At 41.2% G+C, this 13,473-nt stretch overlaps 1 protein-coding gene across 1 annotated transcript in view; it reads right to left on the bottom strand.

Moving 5' to 3' along the window:
* CCDC92B (coiled-coil domain containing 92B) overlaps window positions 1-13,473 on the bottom strand; it is a 121,240-nt gene that overhangs the window by 107,416 nt on the left and 351 nt on the right. The window lies entirely within an intron of this gene.

Here is a 13,473-nt window from a genome sequence, read left to right as displayed (position 1 = left end):
AGCTCAGAAACTTAGTTCTATCACCAAAAAACAAATCAGGAATAGGAATTCTTGGTTCTAGCATAGATTTCTGATCAATTGTATCTTGAATCTTTTGTACATTTATAACGAGATTATCCATTGAAGAGCACAGAGCCTGAATATCCATGTCCACAGCTGTGTCCTGAAGCACCCTAATGTCTAGGGGAAAAAAAAGACTGAACACAGAGCTGAGAAAAAAAAATGATTTCAGAACTTCTTTTTTCCCTCTATTGAGAATCATTAGTTTGGCTCCTTGTACTGTTATGAAGGCAATCCAGTAACACAGTGTGCCAGTAATCAGAGCACATACAGTGATCTGACAATAACCCAAAAACAATAGAACGAGCTCTGAGACGTGGAATCTCTGTAGACCGCAATACCTGAACCTATCCTAAACACAACTAAAGGCAGCTGTGGATTGCGCCTGACGCTACCTATGCAACTCGGCACAGCCTGAGGAACTGACTAGCCTGAAGATAGAAATACAAGCCTGACTTGCCTCAGAGAAATACCCCAAAGGAAAAGGCAGCCCCCCACATATAATGACTGTTAGCAAGATGAAAAGACAAAACGTGGGGATGAAATAGATTCAGCAAAGTGAGGCCCGATATTCTAGATAGAGCGAGGATAGCAAAGAGAACTTTGCAGTCTACAAAAAACCCTAAAGCAAAAAACCACGCAAAGGGGGCAAAAAGGCCCACCGTGCCGAACTAACGGCACGGCGGTACACCCTTTGCGTCTCAGAGCTTACAGCAAAAACGAATAGACAAGCTGGACAGAAAAAACAGCAACAAAAGCAAAGAAGCACTTATCTAAGCAGAGCAGCAGGCCACAGGAAAGATCCAGAAGCTCAGATCCAACACTGGAACATTGACAAGGAGCAAGGAAGACAGAATCAGGTGGCGTTAAATAACAAGGCAGCCAACGAGCTCACCAGAACACCTGAGGGAGGAAGCCCAGAAGCTGCAGTACCACTTGTGACCACAGGAGTGAATTCAGCCACAGAATTCACAACAGACCGGTATGTGTCGCAGAGGAAGTCTGCACGGTAAGGCTGCAGTATTGTTGTTCTGGGACCTGTAGTCCCACAAGTATTTGTATAGTTTAGAGAGGGAGGCTTACTGAGCTAGCTTGAAGAGCTGGGCGGGGTGAACGTGCCACACACCCTCCCACCTGTGGGGCTGGTTACAGCTTCATAATGTGACCAGGGTGTGGATCACGTGGTTGAGAGTGTTTGGACCTAAATGGTCTGTACTGTAGGTCTTGGAAGAGGTCAGGTCTGTGTTGGAAGCTCCTGTGAGTGGAGACTTCCTGGAAGCACCTGGAGAGACCGTGGACCTGGACGGTCTGTGTTGGAATCTCCAGTGAGTGGAGACCTACTGGAAGCAGCTGGAGAGACTGTGGACCTGGATGGTCGGTGTTGGAAGCTCCAGTGAGTGGAGACTTCCAGGAAGCACCTGGTGAGACCATGTACCTGTAGAGCCTGGGACGGCTTCTGTGTTGTAAAAGACAGGACTGATAAGGAGACGGCTTGAGGAGGTGAGGAGCAGAGATCCTGGAAGGCAGCCCTGGACAAGGGGATTGTAATATACGGCAGAGAGGTTTATCTGCTGCATGAACAGACTGGTGGTCGTGATATGTTTATGGATGTAATGAAATGGACTTTGTTATGTGGTTTATGTTGTATAAATAAACCAAATAGACTGTTTTTGTGAGAAAACCGTGCCTGACTACGTTAATCTGCTGCCAAGCGAGTGTTCCCCAACACAAACAGTAGGCGCAACGCCACATTATTAAAATTACTGGTAATGTGTGTTACGTGTTACGGAACCACTCAGCACCCAGAATATGTTGTGCAGTTATATGTACAGTGGGGCAAAAAAGTATTTAGTCAGTCAGCAATAGTGCAAGTTCCACCACTTAAAAAGATGAGAGGCGTCTGTAATTTACATCATAGGTAGACCTCAACTATGGTAGACAAACTGAGAAAAAAAAATCCAGAAAATCACATTGTCTGTTTTTTTAACATTTTATTTGCATATTATGGTGGAAAATAAGTATTTGGTCAGAAACAAAATTTCATCTCAATACTTTGTAATATATCCTTTGTTGGCAATGACAGAGGTCAAACGTTTTCTGTAAGTCTTCACAAGGTTGCCACACACTGTTGTTGGTATGTTGGCCCATTCCTCCATGCAGATCTCCTCTAGAGCAGTGATGTTTTTGGCTTTTCGCTTGGCAACACGGACTTTCAACTCCCTCCAAAGGTTTTCTATAGGGTTGAGATCTGGAGACTGGCTAGGCCACTCCAGGACCTTGAAATGCTTCTTACGAAGCCACTCCTTCGTTGCCCTGGCGGTGTGCTTTGGATCATTGTCATGTTGAAAGACCCAGCCACGTTTCATCTTCAATGCCCTTGCTGTTGGAAGGAGGTTTGCACTCAAAATCTCACGATACATGGCCCCATTCATTCTTTCATGTACCCAGATCAGTTGTCCTGACCCCTTTGCAGAGAAACAGCCCCAAAGCATGATGTTTCCACCACCATGCTTTACAGTAGGTATGGTGTTTGATGGATGCAACTCAGTATTCTTTTTCCTCCAAACACGACAAGTTGTGTTTCTACCAAACAGTTCTAGTTTGGTTTCATCAGACCATAGGACATTCTCCCAAAACTCCTCTGGATCATCCAAATGCTCTCTAGCAAACTTCAGACGGGCCCGGACATGTACTGGCTTGTCATGTGTTCATTCATGTGTGCCCAGCAGCTGCGATAAGCCGATTCTCATTGCTTAGGAACCTGCCTGATTTGAATCCACTCTTAGGCTAAAGACTACATTTATATGGGAAGGTAGGATCCTGCTATAACTAAAAACGCCTGAGGCTGATGCGTGGCGTGCTCAGTCAGAGAACCTATGTATACAAATATCAAAAGCCTGAAACTTCCAAACAGAAATCCGGTGTGAACAGATTACTAAAAGTTGACATCCCCATATATAACCAACAAATAAAGTAGCACTCTGTATATATATTTCATGTTCACATGCTATAGCGCTACAGAGTGCTACTTTATTTGTTGGTGACATATGGAGATGGCTACTCTTAGTAAGCACTTGTTCACACCTGATTTCTGTTTGGAGCTGACAGTCAGTCTTTTGATATTTGTATAAATAGGCTCTCTGAGCACTCCACCCATTAGCCTCAGGTGTTTTTAATTACAGCAAGATCCTACCTTCCCATATAGATGTAGGCTTTAGCCTAAGAGCAGATTCACATTAGGCAGGTTCCCAGCAACGAGCATCACCTTATTGTGGCAGCCAGGTACACATGAATTGGCCAATTTATGCGTTAAGTATTCTCAATTTTTCATATTTTCTAGTGTAGAAATGCAATTCAAATTTCATATATTTCATGTTTTCATGCTATAGCGCTACAGAGTGCTACTTTATTTGTTGATTAATTATAGAGATGGCTACTCTTAGTAAGCACCTATTCACACCTGATTTCTGTTTGGAGGTGACTTTCAGTCTTTTGATATCATCCTTATTAAGGATGTAACATATGGACATTTATCTGAGTAATCATTTTTGTGGAGTTATTTGCACGTTCAGTCCAAACATAGAGGTTATATGATCAAGACACAATGATGGCCACAAATTATGTAAGGAAGGATGACTAGTGGGAATATTGTCACGAAAAAAGTAAATACATAGAATATTCCAAAATGCTCTATAATTTTTCTGGTGTTAATTGTTGATTATGCTGTATGTACGTGACATAATCAGCAAGCAGTCAACATTGCCCTTTTTTCTGCTTGAATGGACAGCTTTGTATTGATTTTTCTCTTGAGCTGGAACGAAATTGAATGTGAGCTAGAGTAGTATCATTAAGTGACTTCCTGAAAGAAGCCATGTCTGCTGCATTTCCAGAAATAGATCTTTGTTCCATATTGTGGAATCAGAATAATGCACAGGAATAAATCGGCGTCCTTACATGAGCATCTGAAAACCACTGCGATCTGCCTAACACTGCAGCAGCTTCACTTTATGGGATCACAGCAGATACAACAAATTCAGGTACTTCAATCAAAGTAGTCTATATATGGCCGAATACCAGAAGATTCTAAAAATAACTGCTACCTTCTTTTGGGAGTCACTTATGGTGGCATCAGATGATACTAAGTTACTCTAGACATCCCGACACTGTAACCAAAAATAAGGGAGAATAATGATACAGAGACATATTGTGTGATACAAAATAAGACTTGTATTTTCTTAAAAGTCCACAATTGGCTTTGCGTTTGTCATCATTCACTTTAATTGCATATATATGGTATATGTATAGTATATATGTATACATATACAGTGGGGCAAAAAAGTATTTAGTCAGTCAGCAATAGTGCAAGTTCCACCACTTAAAAAGATGAGAGGCGTCTGTAATTTACATCATAGGTAGACCTCAACTATGGTAGACAAACTGAGAAAAAAAAATCCAGAAAATCACATTGTCTGTTTTTTTAACATTTTATTTGCATATTATGGTGGAAAATAAGTATTTGGTCAGAAACAAAATTTCATCTCAATACTTTGTAATATATCCTTTGTTGGCAATGACAGAGGTCAAACGTTTTCTGTAAGTCTTCACAAGGTTGCCACACACTGTTGTTGGTATGTTGGCCCATTCCTCCATGCAGATCTCCTCTAGAGCAGTGATGTTTTTGGCTTTTCGCTTGGCAACACGGACTTTCAACTCCCTCCAAAGGTTTTCTATAGGGTTGAGATCTGGAGACTGGCTAGGCCACTCCAGGACCTTGAAATGCTTCTTACGAAGCCACTCCTTCGTTGCCCTGGCGGTGTGCTTTGGATCATTGTCATGTTGAAAGACCCAGCCACGTTTCATCTTCAATGCCCTTGCTGTTGGAAGGAGGTTTGCACTCAAAATCTCACGATACATGGCCCCATTCATTCTTTCATGTACCCAGATCAGTTGTCCTGACCCCTTTGCAGAGAAACAGCCCCAAAGCATGATGTTTCCACCACCATGCTTTACAGTAGGTATGGTGTTTGATGGATGCAACTCAGTATTCTTTTTCCTCCAAACACGACAAGTTGTGTTTCTACCAAACAGTTCTAGTTTGGTTTCATCAGACCATAGGACATTCTCCCAAAACTCCTCTGGATCATCCAAATGCTCTCTAGCAAACTTCAGACGGGCCCGGACATGTACTGGCTTAAGCAGTGGGACACATCTGGCACTGCAGGATCTGAGTCCATGGTGGCGTAGTGTGTTACTTATGGTAGGCCTTGTTACATTGGTCCCAGCTCTCTACAGTTCATTCACTAGGTCCCCCTGCGTGGTTCTGGGGTTTTTGCTCACCGTTCTTGTGATCATTCTGACCCCACGGGGTGGGATTTTGCGTGGAGCCCCAGATCGAGGGAGATTATTAGTGGTCTTGTATGTCTTCCATTTTCTAATTATTGCTCCCACTGTTGATTTTTTCACTCCAAGCTGGTTGGCTATTGCAGATTCAGTCTTCCCAGCCTGGTGCAGGGCTACAATTTTGTTTCTGGTGTCCTTTGACAGCTCTTTGGTCTTCACCATAGTGGAGTTTGGAGTCAGACTGTTTGAGGGAGTGCACAGGTGTCTTTTTATAATGATAACAAGTTTAAACAGGTGCCATTACTACAGGTAATGAGTGGAGGAAAGAGGAGACTCTTAAAGAAGAAGTTACAGGTCTGTGAGAGCCTGAAATCTTGATTGTTTGTTTCTGACCAAATACTTATTTTCCACCATAATATGCAAATAAAATTAAAAAAAAACAGACAATGTGATTTTCTGGATTTTTTTTTTCTCAGTTAGTCTCCCATAGTTGAGGTCTACCTATGGTGTAAATTACAGACGCCTCTCATCTTTTTAAGTGGTGGAACTTGCACTATTGCTGACTGACTAAATACTTTTTTGCCCCACTGTATGTATAATAGGTTCCATGTGAGATGCATGTCCCTAATACATCAGCCCACAGGCTGCGCCCCCGGGCAGATGGGGACAAGATATTCCCCTTTTGCCCTCCCCCCACCTTTGTAATTCCCACAGTAAATATCGGCAGGCTCCGGCCACCTGCGGCTATTGTAATGTATGTCTGGCCTGCCCTCTGTATCTGTGTGATATATTCTGTGTCCTGTGAGTAAAGTTTTGTCAGACTGGAAATACGTGGAGAAGCAATGATCTTTTATATGCGCCCATGTAACCAAGCGATTCCAGCCAGCGTCCTTCATTCGGACTCCAGCCAAAGCAGAGTGGACCTCCTGAAACATGGGTTGGTACTGAAAGAGGTATTATCCATTGTTGCATTAACAAGATCAGTAGTGAAACCATTAATTGCCACAAAATGGCACCCACATTGGCGGACTCACACAGGAATTAAGAATTTCATAAAAGGTGGAAATTCATTGCAAGACATCTCTGATCCTCACATGAACGGGACAGATTTTCACACTATAAAAGTAAACAATTAAGTTACTTATGAAATGACAGCGAGCCAAGATTTTAACAAGTATGAGAAATTGATAGAGAAAGTGAACTACAAAACTTTGCTTTTCAAAAATATACTATTTAGATTTTTTAGTTTTTTTTTCGTAATCAGAAACCATTAAAATGGGCTAAATGGTTTGGCCACATAGTATGGGACATCAATATTAGATCGGTAAGGATGCGACACTCTACACCCTGACAATTAGTTTCTGTGGGTGGTGAGTGAACTTCTGAGATGCTGTTCAAACATAGCAGCTCCGTCTAAACTATAGTGAATCCGCAGTTCCCACAGGTATCCGACCTTAGCCACTATAGAATCTACAAAGCTGCTGTGTTCCGGCAGCATTTGAGAGCTTCTGGCCAGCGTCGGCAACAGCTGATCAGCTGAGGTGCTGGGTGTCTTACCTCTACCAATCATATATTGATGGCCAATCCTGCGGATAGGCCGTTGATTAAAAAAAGTAGCAGCGAAACCCTATAATGAATTATAGTTTATCCAAAGCCTACTACTTATACAACCTTCTTTACCTTCATGTACAGTGAGACCTTTCTAAAAGACTAACACTTTGAGGAGACCGCACCATGTAGGTAGTTATATTGCATTTCCTTATCTTCTGTCTATATTAGTGTCCTAATATGAGAAGACCACCATCCTAGAAGACCATTTTGACCGCATTTATAAGTAGCTTCTCAAAGGGATTCCAAAGTATGATTTTGTCATGCCTTTTCCTACAGATGTTGTAAAGGTAAAAATAAAGAATGTGGTAAGCTACGCTGATGTCATTGTGAGCCTATGCACGTTGAGTAGGTGGTTGCTCATTTAGCCTCCGTGACGAACAGCTGCGCGATGCAATTATCAAAGCTGCCATAGTACGACTTCAACATGTGGATGAGATGTGTATATATATATATATATATATATATATCTGTATATATATACAGTATATATACAGTGGGGCAAAAAAGTATTTAGTCAGTCAGCAATAGTGCAAGTTCCACCACTTAAAAAGATGAGAGGCGTCTGTAATTTACACCATAGGTAGACCTCAACTATGGGAGACTAACTGAGAAAAAAAAAATCCAGAAAATCACATTGTCTGTTTTTTTTAAATTTTATTTGCATATTATGGTGGAAAATAAGTATTTGGTCAGAAACAAACAATCAAGATTTCAGGCTCTCACAGACCTGTAACTTCTTCTTTAAGAGTCTCCTCTTTCCTCCACTCATTACCTGTAGTAATGGCACCTGTTTAAACTTGTTATCAGTATAAAAAGACACCTGTGCACTCCCTCAAACAGTCTGACTCCAAACTCCACTATGGTGAAGACCAAAGAGCTGTCAAAGGACACCAGAAACAAAATTGTAGCCCTGCACCAGGCTGGGAAGACTGAATCTGCAATAGCCAACCAGCTTGGAGTGAAAAAATCAACAGTGGGAGCAATAATTAGAAAATGGAAGACATACAAGACCACTAATAATCTCCCTCGATCTGGGGCTCCACGCAAAATCCCACCCCGTGGGGTCAGAATGATCACAAGAACGGTGAGCAAAAACCCCAGAACCACGCAGGGGGACCTAGTGAATGAACTGTAGAGAGCTGGGACCAATGTAACAAGGCCTACCATAAGTAACACACTACGCCACCATGGACTCAGATCCTGCAGTGCCAGATGTGTCCCACTGCTTAAGCCAGTACATGTCCGGGCCCGTCTGAAGTTTGCTAGAGAGCATTTGGATGATCCAGAGGAGTTTTGGGAGAATGTCCTATGGTCTGATGAAACCAAACTAGAACTGTTTGGTAGAAACACAACTTGTCGTGTTTGGAGGAAAAAGAATACTGAGTTGCATCCATCAAACACCATACCTACTGTAAAGCATGGTGGTGGAAACATCATGCTTTGGGGCTGTTTCTCTGCAAAGGGGTCAGGACAACTGATCTGGGTACATGAAAGAATGAATGGGGCCATGTATCGTGAGATTTTGAGTGCAAACCTCCTTCCAACAGCAAGGGCATTGAAGATGAAACGTGGCTGGGTCTTTCAACATGACAATGATCCAAAGCACACCGCCAGGGCAACGAAGGAGTGGCTTCGTAAGAAGCATTTCAAGGTCCTGGAGTGGCCTAGCCAGTCTCCAGATCTCAACCCTATAGAAAACCTTTGGAGGGAGTTGAAAGTCCGTGTTGCCAAGCGAAAAGCCAAAAACATCACTGCTCTAGAGGAGATCTGCATGGAGGAATGGGCCAACATACCAACAACAGTGTGTGGCAACCTTGTGAAGACTTACAGAAAACGTTTGACCTCTGTCATTGCCAACAAAGGATATATTACAAAGTATTGAGATGAAATTTTGTTTCTGACCAAATACTTATTTTCCACCATAATATGCAAATAAAATGTTAAAAAAACAGACAATGTGATTTTCTGGATTTTTTTTTCTCAGTTTGTCTCCCATAGTTGAGGTCTACCTATGATGTAAATTACAGACGCCTCTCATCTTTTTAAGTGGTGGAACTTGCACTATTGCTGACTGACTAAATACTTTTTTGCCCCACTGTATATGTATACATATATACTATACATATACCATATATATGCAATTAAAGTGAATGATGACAAACGCAAAGCCAATTGTGGACTTTTAAGAAAATACAAGTCTTATTTTGTATCACACAATATGTCTCTGTATCATTATTCTCCCTTATTTTTGGTTACAGTGTCGGGATGTCTAGAGTAACTTAGTATCATCTGATGCCGCCATAAGTGACTCCCAAAAGAAGGTAGCAGTTATTTTTAGAATCTTCTGGTATTCGGCCATATATAGACTACTTTGATTGAAGTACCTGAATTTGTTGTATCTGCTGTGATCCCATAAAGTGAAGCTGCTGCAGTGTTAGGCAGATCGCAGTGGTTTTCAGATGCTCATGTAAGGACGCCGATTTATTCCTGTGCATTATTCTGATTCCACAATATGGAACAAAGATCTATTTCTGGAAATGCAGCAGACATGGCTTCTTTCAGGAAGTCACTTAATGATACTACTCTAGCTCACATTCAATTTCGTTCCAGCTCAAGAGAAAAATCAATACAAAGCTGTCCATTCAAGCAGAAAAAAGGGCAATGTTGACTGCTTGCTGATTATGTCACGTACATACAGCATAATCTACAATTAACACCAGAAAAATTATAGAGCATTTTGGAATATTCTATGTATTTACTTTTTTCGTGACAATATTCCCACTAGTCATCCTTCCTTACATAATTTGTGGCCATCATTGTGTCTTGATCATATAACCTCTATGTTTGGACTGAACGTGCAAATAACTCCACAAAAATGATTACTCAGATAAATGTCCATATGTTACATCCTTAATAAGGATGATATCAAAAGACTGAAAGTCACCTCCAAACAGAAATCAGGTGTGAATAGGTGCTTACTAAGAGTAGCCATCTATATAATTAATCAACAAATAAAGTAGCACTCTGTAGCGCTATAGCATGAAAACATGAAATATATGAAATTTGAATTGCATTTCTACACTAGAAAATATAGAAAAAACAGCAAAACATGGCAGAGGTTCTTACCTGCCTAGGCCTTCAAACAAATGCACTAACAGGATGCAGTGGACCCATGTGGTAAAATAGAAACACAGGTGCAGCATAACCGATGACGCAGCCACTCACCAGCTACCAAACTAATGGAGGGGGCGGCTGCTTGGCACATAGCTGCACATAAAAACTTGCATGTGGCGCTGTTCACACAATGGAGATGCACAGCATCCAGGCAGGCCTAGTAGTGACACCCTTCTATTAGATCAGGCGGGCCTGCCCAGCGCTATCCAAATGCACCCCATGTGCACAGACACCACAGTTTACAAGTAGAAAATGGGCCCAACTGCACCCCGAAAAAAAAAGTGCAAAAAACACATAAAAAAATATTATGTGAGGTATTGGTTTATATTCTGGCCAAAATACGCAAGCTCATAACCCACGTCAAGGGTCCTCACGCTTATGAGTCCTATCTCTAAACAGCAAAAGTACAAAAAGAGGATTCAGAGATCCTCCAAAAATTAGAAAAAACAGCAAAACATGGCAGAGGTTCTTACCTGCCTAGGCCTTCAAACAAATGCACTAACAGGATGCAGTGGACCCATGTGGTAAAATAGAAACACAGGTGCAGCATAACCGATGACGCAGCCACTCACCAGCTACCAAACTAATGGAGGGGGCGGCTGCTTGGCACATAGCTGCACATAAAAACTTGCATGTGGCGCTGTTCACACGCTGTTCACACGCTGTTGCACGTGGGTTATGAGCTTGCGTATTTTGGCCAGAATATAAACCAATACCTCACATAATATTTTTTTATGTGTTTTTTGCACTTTTTTTTTCGGGGTGCAGTTGGGCCCATTTTCTACTTGTAAACTGTGGTGTCTGTGCACATGGGGTGCATTTGGATAGCGCTGGGCAGGCCCGCCTGATCTAATAGAAGGGTGTCACTACTAGGCCTGCCTGGATGCTGTGCATCTCCATTGTGTGAACAGCGCCACATGCAAGTTTTTATGTGCAGCTATGTGCCAAGCAGCCGCCCCCTCCATTAGTTTGGTAGCTGGTGAGTGGCTGCGTCATCGGTTATGCTGCACCTGTGTTTCTATTTTACCACATGGGTCCACTGCATCCTGTTAGTGCATTTGTTTGAAGGCCTAGGCAGGTAAGAACCTCTGCCATGTTTTGCTGTTTTTTCTAATTTTTGGAGGATCTCTGAATCCTCTTTTTGTACTTTTGCTGTTTACACTAGAAAATATGAAAAATTGAGAATACTTAACGCATAAATTGGCCAATTCATGTGTACCTGGCTGCCACAATAAGGTGATGCTCGTTGCTGGGAACCTGCCTAATGTGAATCTGCTCTTAGGCTAAAGCCTACATCTATATGGGAAGGTAGGATCTTGCTGTAATTAAAAACACCTGAGGCTAATGGGTGGAGTGCTCAGAGAGCCTATTTATACAAATATCAAAAGACTGACTGTCAGTTCCAAACAGAAATCAGGTGTGAACAAGTGCTTACTAAGAGTAGCCATCTCCATATGTCACCAACAAATAAAGTAGCACTCTGTAGCGCTATAGCATGTGAACATGAAATATATATACAGAGTGCTACTTTATTTGTTGGTTATATATGGGGATGTCAACTTTTAGTAATCTGTTCACACCGGATTTCTGTTTGGAAGTTTCAGGCTTTTGATATTTGTATACATAGGTTCTCTGACTGAGCACGCCACGCATCAGCCTCAGGCGTTTTTAGTTATAGCAGGATCCTACCTTCCCATATAAATGTAGTCTTTAGCCTAAGAGTGGATTCAAATCAGGCAGGTTCCTAAGCAATGAGAATCGGCTTATCGCAGCTGCTGGGCACACATGAATTGACCAATTATGCTCTAAGTATTCTCAATTTTTCATATTTTCTAGTGCAGTAACGTAATTCATATGTCATATATTTCATGTTTTCATGCTATAGCGCTACAGAAGAATGCTACTTTATTTGTTGCTTAATAAGGGTGATGACTTTTTACTTTAAGTGAAAGATAAGGTGTAAAAGGGCAGTCCTCATTGACATAAGAGAAAAGAGTGTGAAACCACCATTTTTGGCAGCCTGGCTGGCAATCTAATATGTTTTAGGTTAGGGTTCCCATTATCCCCCAATTACAGGCAATTTCTAGAAAAGGTTTTTGTTTTTTTTTACAGTCGGACAGTCCACGTAAGACCTTCTTTCAGTAATCTTGCTGCCAGTGATAATATGGAGGGTATACCAAAATCAACCATTGACATTAGTTTATATATGTTGGCTTATTGACCCAACCCACAGCCGATATTATCAAAAACAGTAGACCCCTATCTTGTTCCAGTCTATAACTGAATGGGTTATGAGATATATGTAATACTTCATAATGGAAGAAACTCCATTCTAAGTTGCTTTCTTTACCAAGAAAATATAAATGTACTAAAAATTACCAATTAGCTACTAGAGAGAGGTGAATGTAGAACGTGCCAAGATTTTGGTAGGTGGTTTCCACTGCATGCTGTTCCTGTTTTTTTGGCTTCTTTGCAATTTTACGCAGAGCTTGATTACAAAGTGCGTCACAGAACTGACAACCCTGAAAATATGTGTTGGGATTGCAGGATCTGGTGAGGAAATGGACTCTTAGCTAAAGCAATGTGAGAAAGGGATCAGTTTCTTCTTATATTTAAAGGACGCATCAGTCTCATAAGATAGAACCAGGGACGAATTAAATTAGAACCCTCAAAGAATTCAAGTTTTATATTTTATACATGATATTCAGTCAATAATCAGAAGTCCTTATAAAACATACAACTATGTGTGATAATAACATAACAAAATAAGAATTATTCTTCCATTGTTTATTATAGACATTGATTAGTAAATTTGACTTTAAGACATTCATAAAGTCTCCGAGAAATGTGTTTATAGGTTCTGAGGCTGCGAAAACCTTGTCGCAACTAATGACCTCAATGTGAAGGTTATCATAGTCATCATTTTAGGAAATAAAGGAAATAAATGCCAATAACAGTCAATGCTAATGTATTAATTACTAAATATGGAAGGAGAGAGATGAGAATGGAGAAGACACAAGACATTGTATACTTGGTTTCAGCACCATGGACACATCACATGATCTATAACTGGGAACTTTTAAAAGTTATTCTACTGTGAAAATTAATCCGTGACATGTGCGACAGATTCTCCAAACCCAACTGATGTTGTCTCAGTCAGAGAAGATATGATGCCCACCCCACTAATTATCTAGATAGACTGTGGGATCACGCCAAGCACATTTCCCCCTCACTTTCCCTATGAGTCAGGCAGCCTGGAATGAATTGTTTACATGCAAAGAGCACAGC

The sequence above is a fragment of the Ranitomeya imitator genome, chromosome 3, assembly GCF_032444005.1.
Source record: "Ranitomeya imitator isolate aRanImi1 chromosome 3, aRanImi1.pri, whole genome shotgun sequence".
NCBI lineage: Eukaryota > Metazoa > Chordata > Amphibia > Anura > Dendrobatidae > Ranitomeya > Ranitomeya imitator.
The sequence above is the reverse complement of the archived record's forward strand: the minus strand, read 5'-3'. Positions and strand labels throughout refer to the sequence as shown.